Genomic DNA, 15,718 nt, shown 5'->3' on the forward strand with positions numbered 1-15,718 from the left:
CGAACCCTTGTGATATTATTAAGTGGGTGAACTTACCGTGCGCCGTGACAATTGGACGAGATGGTGGGATGATACAACATATCGCACAACCGTGTTGGGGAAACAAAACAAGCTTCTGTGAAGCAATTAGAAAAAGCTGAGGACTACATGGGGTAGAATATGAGATTGATTTATTTTTTTAAAAAATGTGTCACATTTTCACAAGACCTAATGAACGTGTGCACGCACCAACCAGCCGCCTTAGGGGTCTGGATGTGCGCTTATTTGGGAGTCGCCTCTCTTCACTCAAAAATGGGAAGGAATTCCTCTCTAGATCCTGGTTCCAGAAACAGTATCTGAGCAAGCTGCATTCTGAAATCCATTTCGCTCCTTTTTAGCTAAGCACCACGAATATCCTCCCGGCTTTCATGACTAGGGAATGCACTCCCCAGAATCAAATTTACAATTACAACGATCCTGGCACCACACAGTGCCCTGTGCATACACAAGACTTGATAACTTCTTGCTGAATCAGTGACCTGCAGAAGAGTTTCCCGACCACCTCGGGAATGATTGTGATTTTCTTAATTTCCCTGATTTTCTTCTGCTGAAACATTCCGCTTGCAATACCGCTCATGATTATTCAGACCATAGTCAAAAGGAAAAAAAAAATCTTTACCCTGAGTAACCATATTCATAAACATGAGTTACGGAGTCTGAAACATTTTCCAAAGGAGCGTGCTCTGAACCTGCAGAGCGGCACCACAGGTAAACTGCCTTTTAAAGAAACTGCATCTCAGCAGAAGATATTCATGAGAATACGGAAGTCCTGAGGTTGAACCTGTCTTAATTTGGGCTCCCCCAGAAGCAGATCCTGACACAGGGTTTATTGCGAATAGACGTGGAATAAGATCCCAGGAAATATCAGTAAGGGGATGGAGAATGGGGACAGGCAAGAAGCAGCCGCCGAGAGAATATCCTTGTGGGAGACCGGGTCTCAGCCTCCAGGAGGCACGGTGGCACACTTCTCAGAGATCGTGGGAGGACTGAGAAATCTGGGATATGTCACGCACTAATTCCCATTGGACGAGAACGGCTCTGGGGATATTAATGCCGCAGCATCTCCAGCCCGTCTGACATCAGGCCAAGCATGCTAGCTTACCAGAGGAAGCCCTTAGAACACCACCGGTCCTTGTAGCCTGAGGCAGTTTCCCCAACCACCGAGTCCTCAGGAGACATGGGCCAGGAACACGGGCAGTGTCCGTAACCTACACTTTGTATAGTCAGGTTCTGAACCGCAAGATGCATTCGCAGAACTTAGACTCAGTCGCACGTCAGTTGAACGCAGCCAACTGCACCTGTAATGGGCTGTCTCAGCTCATACCCAGCAAAAAAGAATTAGGAATTTCTTTAGCTTCGTTACATTTCTGCAAGGTGCCATGCAGTAACTGGAATTCTAAACTCTTCTCCAAATTTTTCTGCCCTCCTTTTGTGCCTAAGGGAGTCTAGTTCCCTCAAGCAAATTAAGCATGCTTATCCTCTCCCTGGAACCTTGATCCAACCCACCCTTTCAGAAGCGGATCCTATAGTGAGCAGTCCAGTGCGGGGGAATGTGTTAAGGAAGTACTCCCACAAGAAACCAGGAGGGGAGGAAAGGAAGCAGAGGACGGAAGAGGAGGAATCCAAATCAGGCTGTGATTTCCATAAAGCCCCAGTCTGTAGCCTGATCTCGCAGAGAGCTCTGGAGTGTAAGCTGCACTCCGGTGGTGGTCGTGTCTTAAGACGACAGAGGAGGGCCCTTGCATTCCTACAGTCACCCAGGATTAGCAACAGCCTGCCCTGAAGGAGTGTGAGGCCCCAGTGCCCAGGCACAGTCCTCTCCAGCAAACAGGAAGAGGCTAAGAGCCAGTAAAAGGGATCTGAGGGCACAGTAAGTTCACTCCTCTGTCAGAGTCTTGCATTTTCTGGACAGTCACAATTTCTGGGGGAAAGAGAGTGGAATAAGCTAATCTCCTGTGGCTGCTTTGGTCCTAAGACCACAGGTGGTACCGACCCTCTCCTTTCTCAATCCCTCTTGTAGATTGCCCTTAAGCTTTGGTGTATACTTCTCACATTCATCTCTGAGGAGCCTGGGCCCCCAGTTGCCATGTTTTATGAGACCATAGCACAGGAGTACCAAGAGATGCCCCAGTGGGCTTCCTGAGTGCCAAACGCTCACTGCCTGATCCCCTTATACAGCAGCAACCCCTGCTTATGCCCCAGTAACTTCCCTCTTTCACCCTCTCCTGATGCTACAGTCCTGCTGAGTTTCAGCCCAAGATCCCACCTCTTCCATGAAGCCTTCCAGATGCTTGCAGACCTCAGAGCTTTCTTCTTCCCATGACTCGCAGAACTTACCTTAGGGCTCTCGTTTGGCCTGAATCACATTTCACACCGTGATTCCTCATTACAGGGTCTTTATTGACTTGGGACAGTATCATTTGGTCGACTTCTGAGGGTAGGTCTTGTCTTTCCAGTGGGAACCTGAACAGTATTTACCGGCTACCTCCAGGGCCCAGCACGGACTGTGTGCATCCCGGGGCTTAGTGAGCACATGCTGAGTTCGCAGCTGAACAGCTCACAGTATAGCACCTCAGCACCCTCGGACTGGACCCTGATTTTCTCATCAGCAGTCTTGCTTCCCAGAGTCCCCTGATTTATGGCTTTCAATGACACTCTCACTCAGTCCACACTCATCTTTCAAACAAGAACAAAGAAAGACAGTTTTGATAAATGTAACTCTTTCACATTTTGAGGCATATATTTTTAGATATTTTATTACAAATGACTCACAGATCGAGCCATAAATTCCCCCCTCGCGCCCCCCCCTCCCCGAGAGAAATCTTCTCTTTTGTGGTACTGTTTCGACCTTGGTGTTGACAAACGTAGTTTGTTTGAGGATAGTGAGTATCTGTGAAGAAGGCGTAGAAGACATTTTCAATAATCACATAAAAAAATCCATTTAACTTACACTCAACACCTCTTTGGTGCCAGGAATTGCCCTAGGTATTTCATACAGACTGGATTGTCTAGAAATCTTTATTTTTTTTCCCCCTTCTTTCTGTTGCAGTGTTTTGAAGCGTGGCATAGCCTCTTGTGGAAGCTTAAAGAGAGAGGGAAAACACAAGTCACATCGTTTTGCAATTAATTGCTTCTTCTGGGAAGGCTCTTCCTTGTAAATTGTGGTATTTATCTCTCTGTATTTATTATTCCTGATTGTTTCTGTCTTGTATACTGTACGCAGAAACAGAAAATGTATACAAAAATAGAACTAATCTTGACTATGTGACTCCAAGTATGTCACCTACTCCCCACAAGCAGTACTGGAATGAAATCAAGTATTTATATGGCTAGTAATAAAAGGTAAGGTACATCTGCTTGCTGTGGGCCAGGCACTCTGTACAGTACTTTATACACATCATCTCAGTCAATACTCATAGCAAGTTCCAGAGACAGGTGCTATTAGCTCTGTTTTATGGATACAGATATTAAGGCTCAGAGAGGCTGAGTCACTTCCCAAAGCTCACACAGCTAGTAAGTATAGGGGCTGAAATAACACTGCAGAGGGCAAAGAGCCCTGGTTCTCTACTTGGAGAGGACTTACTGAGGCGTATTCTCAGCCCTGGTCTTGCCAGCCAAGGGACCAAAAGTAAATCACAAACACTTTAGGCTTCCGTTTCTTCACTTGCCGACTATAACCCCGGACTGTTATTCACACCTGTCCACCCATCCATTTGTCTGTCTTCAAATGTTTAACTTTCACTGCTTTTTATTTTGTTTATGAGTCACTGGAAGCTCTCCAAGAGCAGGAAGTAAGTCATGCTCATATTCATGCATATAGCTCCTAGGCCACTGTTTCATATACTTAAATTGACTCGTTTAATCCTTAAAATACCATAATGAAGGTTTTATTTTTATCTGCACTTATTTCACACTTAAGAAGGTTACTAGACCCCAAAGACGATTATATTAAAGATGTCAGATGAGGGGCGCCTGGGTGGCTCGGTCGGTTAAGCGTCCGACTTCGGCTCAGGTCATGATCTCACGGTCTGTGAGTTCGAGCCCCGCGTCGGGCTCTGTGCTGACAGCTCCGAGCCTGGAGCCTGTTTCAGATTCTATGTCTCCCTCTCTCTCTGCCCCTCCCCTGTTCTTGCTCTGTCTCTCTCTGTCTCAAAAATAAATAAACGTTAAAAAAATTAAAAAAAAAAAGATGTCAGATGAAATGATGTCAGATGAATCATCTGGCTTAGAATCCACGTTCTTAAAATTACTATGGCATACAAGAAAGTAGTTTACTTCTTTTTAAATCCACGTCTAGTTCAGAGTAGGTTTTTAAATGGCTTTCGTCTCCCCTTTCATTGGACTCTTTTGTTTCTACTCTGTGATCTGTTTTTAGTTTTGTGTAATCCGAGATGTGATTTTCATTGCACTCGATTTGAAAAATCCCAGATGTTGGGGCACCTGGGTGGCTCATTGGTTAAACGCCCAACTCCCGGTTTCGGCTCAGGTCCTAATCTCATGTTTTGTGGGTTCAAGCCCCACACCGGGCTCCACGCTGATGGTGTGGATGGAACCTGTCTGGGATTCTCTCTCTCTGCCCCTCTCCTGCCCACGCTCTCTGTCTCTGTCTCTCTTTCTCTCTCTCTCAAAATAGATAAACTTAAAATTTTTTTTAATTAAAAAAATAAAAATCACAGATATTAAATCTCATATATATATTAATACTAATTTCTCGTTGATCTTTTTCTTAGGAGCAACATTGAAAGAAAAATGGCTTCCTCTAATTTTCAAGCTTTAAAGTCTTAACTGTGAAGGGTTAACATTTGGCCACCCCAAAATATGCCACTTCAGCATATGGATTATTTCAGACTGAAGGCAATTAAGAAGGACCAGACCTCCCTCCCCCGAAAAGAAGAAGAAAAAAAGCTCTCTGCTTGCCTCCTATTTGCCTAAAAGCAAGACATAAAATTATAAAAGTGTCTCCTTTACCCTCTGTACCAGAAAGGACAAAAGTTAATCACCATAGACCATTTTAGTCCCTTCTCAGCCTGGAGGTGGCATGAGAGAAAACCACATGCCAGACTGTGGTGACTAGCCTTTTTCTGCCATTAGTTTCCCTTAGAGTTGTTCTCACACAATTTGCTGGCCTGGAGACCCACAGTCCTTTTCCTTTATCTCGTCTCTTCCCTAAAAATACCTTTCCTTGCTAAGACCAGGTTCTAACCAAAACTATGAGTCACTCATCTCCAGTTTCTCCTACGTATACATAACATAAACACGTTAATAAAACTTCTCTTTGTTTCTCTCCTGTTGATCTGCCTTTTGTTACAGAGCCCTGGTGTGGGGTGGAGAGCCACCAGTCAAGAAAGAATTCTTGAGCCATTTTTGTTGCAAAAAGGCCCCGTGAGCAGAAAGAGCGCACTGGGAGTGTGAGGAATAACTGATTAGGTACTTTTTAGTTAGTGGGGGGTAGGAATAGCGTTAAGTCTCTAAGGAATTTGGAAGCAAGGTTTCCAGGACCCTGAGGGGCTAGCTGCTGTTAAGATAAGGTTATTTACTCCTATCTAGTAAAACATTAGTCATGAGACCCTTCCAATGTGTATCAGTGGGCCGTATGTTTGAAGGACGATTGCTAACATGTATGGGGTGGAGGGGATATATACGGTAATCAGAGGGAAGGAACTCTGACCAGAGCAAAGCTCTGGTGGTGAAACATTAAAGGAAGTCCTCGAGGTAGCTGTAGGAGTGTTACAACCTGTGTGCTTCAAGAATCCTGCCTGGAGACTATGAGCCGCAGTGAAGTCCAGCCTTTTTCCCTTTTTCTCCCATCAAGCCCTCGCTGAAAACCTAGAAGGGTGAAAACATAAATATGTGTTTCCTCCCCTACAAATGCAAGGTCATAATCTCACACAGGTCCAGGATGAATGTAAGTAACAGATACAAGAATCTGAATGACTATAGATCTTGCCTCTTAGACTATGAGAAATCCAGGGTTTAGATGAAAATTAACGCACATCTGAGAGACACAAAACAAACACCATGAGCATTAGGTCCCAGATATGCTAATTTGGCCCTAGCAGGACACAGAAAACATAAAATACATAGGGACTGAAAAAGATTGCTAATTCCCTAAAAAGAAAAGCAAGAAATGGTTCAAGAATAAACCTAAGTGAAGTACCATTTTAAAAAATAAGCTCTCTTAATTTTTTTTTTAAAGGAAGCAGTAAAGTATCTGAAGAAAACTAGCCAAGTAGGCATCTCATTGTGAAAATCTGAAGGTATAATCAAAGAATCTCCAAAACAATTTCTGACAATCAAGACACCCACCCCAAAGATTTAGATCAAGAAACAAATGAGTCCAAACCTAACATAGAAACAGATTCACTTTTTAAGGTGACTTTTATCATTTACTTAAAAATCTGCATCAGGAAATATAAAATGGATATTCACCAGTCGCCAAATGACTACTTCCCCACAAGTTCTGAACCCACTGCAGCTCATTGTTACAGTCATTACCAAAACCATATACACATACCTTCTTCCCAGCCTTCCAGCCATTGTTTTGGGATTCACTAGGAAGATATGCCCTTGTGGCCACAAGTTAAACAAATTCAGAAGGGAATGGAATGGAGTGAATGCAGTGCAGAATAGAATAGAATAGAATAGGACACAACAGAACCGAATGGAATGGAATGGAATGGAATGGAATGGAATGGAATGGAATGGAATAGAAATGAAACAAAATTCAAGCATACAATTTGAAACTATTGGAATAATATGCAAGGTAAAGATAGATGGTAGATAGACAATTGATAGATGATAAATAGGTAGATAGATGATAGATAGATAGATAGATAGATAGATAGATAAAGAAATACAGAGGGGCACCTGGGTGGCTCAGTCAGTTAAGCTTCCGACTTCGGCTCAGGTCATGATCTCACGGTTCGTGGGTTCAAGCCCTGCGTCGGGCTCTGTGCTGACAGTTCTGAGCCTGGAGCCTGTTTTGGATTCTGTGTCTCCCTCTGTCTGCCCCTTCCTTCTCCACTTACACTCTGCCTCTCTCTCTCAAAAACAAACATTAAAAATTTTAAAACAATAAATAGATGTGGAGAGATTTCAATAAATTTATGTTTAAAAAGGTTGGTCACGGTATTCTCTCAGAATGCTTAACTTTGGAAATTGATACTCCTAGGCTGTCCACAAACCAGAGCAAGTCTGCAAACTGTCCATCACCCCCCTCTGAGGAGTACTGATATTGAGAGTAAGTCTTCAGAAACTTACAACAGTCTAGCAGAGAAAGCTCATGGCTGTTGAATCTAATTATGCCTTTTAATTTTTGCAGTGATTCATTTTTACGGTTTTTTATAAAAGAACCAGACTGTGATGGATTAGAAATGTAAACAATAAGACTGCCCCTTTTCCACAGGTAGCCTGAGATGTGTGTAATAAAGTTAGATTTGGTCAGGGGATGCCATGGATGCCTCGCCTCTCTGTGGCTGTACAAATCCCTGCTTTCACGTTTCCAGGAACTGTAATTGTTCCCTCGCACTGTAAGAGAGGTGAGAGGAGCTGAGTAGGCTGTGGGAAAAGGGAAAGTGGCCTTCCTGCCTAGCAGCTACCAGCTAGAACTGTAAACGAGGTGAACCCTCAGAATTCTGCAGGGGGCACGAGGCCCCCAGCTTGCCCATTGATACCAATTGTCCTAAAGTTATTGTTCTTGCCTCTGCACACGGTTCTTCAAAATTTTGTCCTAGACTTCATTCAGTCACCCACAGACACCACAAGATAACCTCTCCTTTGAACTCCTAGGCTAATGGGCAGTGGATACACGGGCCCCTTTCTGGCTTTGGGGAGTTAAGACAGAACCCACGATTCGCTCCCTTGTTTTGGTGGCATTTATTATATGGATGTGGTTTGCGGTCTGTGTAGGGCTGAGCGGATTCCCAGTGGCCTCTGCGTGCACTGGAAGAGCTCAAAAGTGTACAGAGCTAAGATCTTTCTGCAAAAACAGAAGCTGTAAGCCTCAAGGTTACACCCCCCCATACAGGCTGCTTAACTCCAAACCACAAAAAAGTGCAAAAGGTACTTTTTCAGATTTGTTTACTTTTATGTCAGATTTTTTGAGAAGAGCTGAGGGTTAACTCCCCAGATTCACTTCTCGGAAAATTAATAACAATTCATTGGCCTTCGAGAGCATCTGCCTGGCACCCCCCGTCCCATATTCCTACTGCTTGGTCCACTTGTCTCAGGGCCCATAAGACCTATAACACATCAAATCTCTGCTAATTGCCAGATGGCACAGCCATTTCCCTTCTAGATTGACTCTCCTCCTGGCAGCAAATAAAGCCTCTTCTTTTCTCACCTCTACATCCTTCAACAAGAGATTTGTGTCAGAATACAGTCCCTCGTGTTGCCAGCCAGTGTTTTCTGCAGAATTCCTTTGTGTCCATGCTGTTTGTGAGCTGGGATGTACGCCCTAATATTGAGTTCAGTGCTGCAGATGATGCTGATGTCGAAAAGGACCTCGGGATAGAAGTCAGAGTGTGTCCCCCAGGTGTTAGAACAACTAGAAGAGTTTAAAAGCTCACTGGCTGAGCCCCACCTTCCAGTGATCTGTAGCCCCCGCGTCCATCCCATCCCGACAGTTGGAAGTCCCCAAGGACACCTGTAGCTAGTTGTGTTAAAATTGACACTGTTGACTAACAGAGGTTTAGGCCAGAAGGCTGCCTCAGAGAGTAGAGGAGTAGTCTGATTTAAAGATGGAAAAAAATATGAGGGAAAACAGAGTTCTAAAAACTCGCGTTAATATTTTAAAATAGAAGGAAAATTAGGTGAGCGCCAGTTATCTTCCAAATGAGTTTCAAAGAGAAAGCGTTTCTTTTTTTTGAATGTTTATTTATTTTTGAGAGAGAGAGAGAGAGAGAGAGAGAGAGAGCGAGTGTGAGCGCACGGGGGAGGGGCAGAGAGAGGGAGACACAGAATCCGAAGCAGGCTCCAGGCTCTGAGCTGTCAGCACAGAGCCCAACGTGGGGCTCGAACTCACAAACCGTGAGATCATGACCTGAGCCAAACTCGGATGCTCAACCAACGGAGCCACCCAGGAGCCCTGAGAAAGAAAGAATTTAAATGCATAAGTTGCACATAATATAAATACATGAAAAGAAAACTCTGGGAACAGGAACAGTCAACCTGTAGGGTAAAAGAGGAAATCCAAAATGTGTCCAATGTACCTTTTAAGGTGAACAACCTGGCAGTTTCTATTAAAAAGAGCCTCTTCTAAATTTCAAAATAAAATACACTTAATTATAGCCTTTGTAGAGAAGAAAAATTCCTTCCTCTGTCCTTCAAGGTCTTCCAGCCGGACTAAAAATTAAATTGACATGAGACAGATTAACAGGAGAAAAAAACCCCAACATTTTATTATGTGCCCATGGAGACCCATTACTGAAATTGAGACCTAAAGAAATAACCAGAGAGGGCAGTTTTCATACTTTTTAGGAAAACAGGCAAGAAATCTGTAAGGAATTGACGGGACAAAGAAAACAACTTTGTGAGCTTCAGTTAGTGAGGAATTGTAAACAGCAGGTGGGCTGGGGTAGTAACTTAATAAAAAGTAACAAAAGTTGTTCATACAGCCTTCTCTGCTCTAAATGCCCCATCTCTGGTGACAAGGGTGTCCCTTTACCTCCTGGTACAGGAGGACAGCTTTCACAAGGGAGATATATCTCCTGCTTTTGGGGGGAACAGCATGGGGGGCAGAGTATCCTTCCTGCACAGGCTGTCTCTTAAGTAACTTTTATGTAAAATAATCAATATTCCAAAATGGCACATTTTGGGGTGGACTGCCCTTGGCTCCTACACCTACAAAGATGTGTTTAATATAACAAAATGAAAACATGCATTCAAAGTATAGGAAATAGTGCCAAAGAGTAATTAACCGGCAAGAATCTGGTAAGTCATGTTATTACTATCACTAACTAGCACAAAACCTACCCTCAAATATGTATTAAACAAATAAATATTTAAAAGCCATAAAAAGGGAGAAGGAATATGACAACACAAAATCATGAATAAAACAATGAAAAGATAAAATAAGATTTGTATGAGACTATGATAGCAATATTAATAATGCTTTGGGAAAAAATCAGAGTGTATATGTTGGAATTTAACCACTGTTTAAAAAACTGGAAAGTATAACAATTAATAAAATTTGGAATAAGAAATGAGAAATCTAGTCATTTACCTGTACCTATATAATATCTATTATTTTATTGTGTCTACAGTGATTCAGTTCAGTGTCTGACTCCCTAATAGGTTGAGACTTTCATGGGGATACTTGGTGGGTTGTGCTCAGACTCTGGTTTCCCACATAACAAATGCCTGGTAAATGCTTCTAAATGAATAAAAATGGGGGAAAAAAGAGATTTTGAAGACACAGGACAAGATCAAGAGATTTAAATCAACATAAAAGGTTAATAGTAACTTTAAAAGCGCTTGAGTCTGACAAATTTACTGGACAATGTTTCCACACATCTGAAAAAAAGAAAAAGAAAAAAGAAGGATAAGAATGAACAAGCGATTATTCTGGAGGAGATAATATATGCCAGGCACCAGGCTCAGACTTTACATTTTTAAAAAGGGAGGTGTGAGAATCAAAACAGAAGACACTGAAATATCAATGTTTGTGGGTGATACGATTGCATAACTAGAAAACAAGAGAAAAGTAAACCCAAAAGACAAATTAAGCTCTTTTTGCTGTAGGATGGAAGGAAACACCAAGCATTGCAATTAAATTCTTAGACACTAGTGGTAGCTAGAATATGAAATAAATGAAACCCATTCCTGGCAGCAAAAAACTGAGTACTTAGGAAGAAATGCATTAAGAAACAGATGTTCATCCAACACACACACACACACACACACACACACACACACACACACACACCACCCTAAATGCACAAGAACACACACATCGATGAAGAGATAAAGTCTCCACAACATTGAAAAGACTTTAAAATATCTGTATTATTCTAAGTGCCGGTCCATTTCAGTGATATCATTTCTGAGTCCTACCATCCCTACACTCCATCCTAACTTTCACCACCAGATCCATGATCCTAAAATAGAAATTTATGATGCACCCACTGGGCCAAAACTTCCTCATCCACCAGACCCCGATCCTGCCATAGCACAGAAAAAGGTCAAAATCCAAAGTCGTGAACAGGTATCCCCACTTACTTCTTTCAATTTATAATTGGTTTTTGAGATTTTTTAAACGGTAGAACGCTCAGAATGAGATTTACCCTTTTAACAAATTTTTAAGTGTATGATTCAGTAGGGTTAACGGCAGGCACAATGTTGTAACAGCAAATGTCTATCTAGAACTCAACTCATCTCGTGTAATGGAAACTCGATGCCGGTTAAATAGCAAATCCCCATTCTGCCCCTTCCCCCAGCCTCTGGCAGCCACCATTTTCTAGGAGTTTGACTATTTTAGATTCCTCCTGTAAGTGGAATCACACGCGATTTGTCCTTTTGTGACTGGCTTATTCCACTTAGAATAATGTCCTCCAGGTTCACCCATGCTGTCACACTTAGTTTCTACATTCATTTTCTGACTTCTCCATAGTTGCCTATTAACTGACCTCCAATGACCACACCACATGCTCCCCACCCACACATTTTTCCATTTGTTTCTTCTCACGAAGCTTTCCCAGATTTTTCCAACTTGCGCGACCTATCCTTTCATCATACAATATGCCACTTACTGAAATCTTACACTTCCTTGTGACATTTCTTGTGGGCTTTACCGGCACTGCAGTATATCAGTCTGTGTGTTTCTGTCTGTATTTCCAATTAGGCTAAACACGTATCCCATACAACATTTATATCCTTCATAGTATTTAGTACAGTGTCTTTACACATAGTAATTATGCAGTAAATATTGTTTAATCGATTGGATGGTTGGAAACCCCTCAAGGGAACACTTAACTTACCTTAATGTCCCCAAGGCCTAGGAAGTACTTGACATATAGTAAATGCTCAATAACTATCGTATTGTGTATGGGGAGAAACAGAGAGACTGAGATCATTTGCTGAGACCACACACAGAGGTCAATTCTCAGTTCTCTCCTTATTTGACTTAGCAGAGGCATTGACCCAGCTTCTGGCTCCTTCCTACTGAAAACATCTCCTTCACCAGACTTTAGGACATCCACTTTCTCAGCTTTCTTCCTTTGTCACGAGCTGCTCCTTCTCAGTCTTGCTTTCTGTCCCTTTGTCTTCTCCCAGCCTCTTCCACCTTGCAATGGCTCAGGACTCAGTTCCTGGTCCCTTCTTTCTTCCCCGCTCCTCTCCTCTCCTCCCCTCCTCTTTTCTCCTCTCTTCTCTTCCTTTTTCTAACACTCACTCCATAGGTGACCTCATTCATTCATGCCTTCAAAACACCCATATTCTGAGAACTGCTGTATTTAAAACTCCAGCCCTGACACCTTCACTAACTCCAAACCTATAACATCCTGATCCCTACCTGATATTCCCACCTGGACGTCTAACCATGTTCCAGATGGAACACATCCTGAGCTGAGCCCTCAGTCTCCCTCCTTGCACCTGGTCCTCCAGCAGCATTCCTCATCTCAGTTCAGAATGGGAACATCGTTCTCCCAGGACCACAGGCATTCTTGACTACCTCATTCTCTCACATCTCAATCCATCAGGAAACACTTCGGGGCTCTACCACCAAAACGCATACAGATGCCAACAACTTCTCACCTCCCGTCCGTCCATCAGTGTGATCTGAGCTGCTATCATCGCTCACCGGGGTTGTTACAACAGTGGCTGCATTTGATTCCCCACACAGCAGCCAGGGAGACCCTTTCAGAATGTAACTCAGATCGTGTCACTGTGCTTTTGTGACCCTGTACCGGCCCTCCACTTCACTCAGGGCAAAACTCGAAAGTTTTTAGGAGGCAATACCCAACTGGACTTCCCATGTACTTTTCCGACTTCATGTCCCTGGAGACTAATTTCCCCGTGGCCCGCTCCCCTCGCCCCACAGTTTCCTCCTTGCTATTTATCCCAGTCATCTCTTCGTTCATAACAAACTTCCCCCAAATTAAGTGGCCTAATACACTTTGTTATCCCTTGGTGGCTCTGTAGGTTGGTTGACTTTGGCTGGGCATTCTTGCTTAAGGTTTCTTGTGGGGTTGTAGACCACTGTCAGCCAGATCTGCAATCACCTGCTGGCTCAGAAAGGCGGGCGTCCAAGATGACTCATTCCCATGACTCACGGTCGATGCTTGGGTCTGAGCTGAGGCTGCAGGCCAGAGCGCCTCCATGTGGCCTCTCTACGCGCCTGGGCTTCTCACAGAGGGGAGTCGGTGTTCGAAGACACTGTCCCAAGAACAACTGCTCCAGGAACCGGGAAGCCAAAGTTTTCTGCCAGGTAAGTAAGGGCCACACGTACAACCGGCACGGCAACACTTCTGCCATGTGCTATGGGTGCCGGCAGTCCCAGAGCCTGGCAGGGCTTAAGGACTTGGAGAAACAAAGTCTCCCTGTCCATGGGAAGGTGGCAAGATGGCATTGCAAGAAATGCATGTGGGATGGGAGATATTACCGAGGCAATCTTCAGAAAACAGAATTTGCCACACACAACAGCGACACTCCCACCGCAACGCCTCATGCTAGCCTTCCCTCTAGCCGCGATGCTTCTCTCTCAGTATCAGCTTTTTGTTCTCCTGTTGCTCTGAAGTCTTTGCTTATTCACTTACTTCAGCTCTGACAATATGCCAGTGAGCCCCCCCCCCTTGACCACTGCATTTAACGTTGTACATAAATGCTCCTCCCTAGGACCAAGTGCGCGCAATCTCTCTCGACATACGCATTAAATGCTGCTTGACCAAACTTTAGGCAGGCTCCTCTCCTCCACATGGGCCCCTAAATATTGGCTTGTCCTCAAGTTTAGACAAGCACTAAACCACTAGGGTGCAAAACATCCGCCCCTAACACACCTCATTCTGAGAATCTGCTAACCATAAAGAAAAACATTTCACTGCAAAAACACCCCAAAGATGCCACCTGCCCACCCCACCCACTTGCCCTCCTCCCCCACAGACTTCCTGCTAGCTCTTCCCACCCCACCCTGTAAAAGAAAAGCCCTTTATTTCTTTTTTGATGGATTTTTTAAGTTTTTATTTATTTGAAGTGAGAGAAAGAGAAAGAGAGGATGAGTGGGGGAGGGGCAGAGAGGGGGATGGGGAGAGAGGATCCAAAGCAGGCACCACACTGACAGCAGAGGGCTTGAGACAAGGCTCGAATTCAGGAACCATGACCTTAGCCGAAGTCGGACACCTAACAAATTGAGCCACCCAGGCCCCCCAAAAGCCTTTTATTTCTGTTTAATTTTGAGATATTTGCAGATTTCTAGGATCAGAGGATTCTGCCTATCGAAACAGTCTTTTAAATGAAGTCTCTCTTTATCTAAGTCCGTATTTAATTTGACTTGACACTTAGCACTCCCAATCCTTTTTACCCTGAACCACTTTTTCTTACCACTTATTCCCTTCGCACACACTATGTATTTATCTATTTATTATGTTTATGTCCTCTCCTCCTCCATTAGAACACAAACCGGATGACAGCAGTTTGTTTTTCTATTTTGGCCACTCAATTTCCATCAGCCAGGACAAACGTTGCAGGTGCTCAAAAAGTATTTGTCAATTTAGGGGATAAAGTCTCACATGTGATGTGATGAACGCATATCCATCTAACGCACAAAGATACAGGATAAAGAAACATTCGCTACTGATCTTCTAGGATCTTATTTTCTACCCCAGATAATTGCATCTCTGACATGTTGCTTGAGCTAGCTTCTCGTCTCCATCATGTGGTTTCTGTAAAACTCTTGTTAGCGCAGTCCTATTTTTCTTAGTCTTTCCTGACTTCTTTCCCTCTCTGTTCTTGAACTTAGCTCAGAAACTGGAGCCTGGTTACTGGTGAACAGTTTTCTCTGGTGCTGCTAGCCACTGGACTTCCAATCATTTTCTCGTAGCATACCCCTGTCCTGCTACCTTACGTTACCATGTTCTATGACACGTTCGCAGATACTGTATTGTTATTTGATTTGATCTTGGTGTTTCCTCTTGTCCAGCTGATCTGGCCACCCGAGCTTGTCTGGCCTCCCCGGGCAGGCACGTGGCTGTTTCTGACACCTCCTAGTCTTCCACATCCTACCCGGGTGACTTAAGTCCCTCACAGACACATCCCGAGGCAAAAGAAAAAGAAACATCTCTCCCTCGTGATCATGCATAGGTAACATTAATGGAGTGAGCTTTTGTCAAAAAGATCTCTGGACACAACGATTTCACGTTCCCAGTTATTCCTCCACTCCTAGGTTCTAGACAGAGAGAGAAAGAGGGAGAAAAAAAATGATCCTCCGATCATAAGGAGTTTCAGCTCGCGAGCACATCAGTCATCTTGTTATTACACACCGCTCCTCCTTTCAATAAAGTACCAGAGCCCGATTACAATGAATGAGATATCAATGCCTCAGAATTTCATCCAAGCGTTGCTAAGGAGTTGGTTTGCCTTATCTAATATATAAAACACATTATTGGGCCGAAACAGTAATTCCCAACCGTGGGCAATTTTGGCTCCCAGAGGATATTTGTTAATGTCTTTGAGCCAGTTTTCTTTGCTG

This window comes from Lynx canadensis, chromosome F2, assembly GCF_007474595.2.
Source record: "Lynx canadensis isolate LIC74 chromosome F2, mLynCan4.pri.v2, whole genome shotgun sequence".
Taxonomy (NCBI): Eukaryota; Metazoa; Chordata; class Mammalia; order Carnivora; family Felidae; genus Lynx; species Lynx canadensis.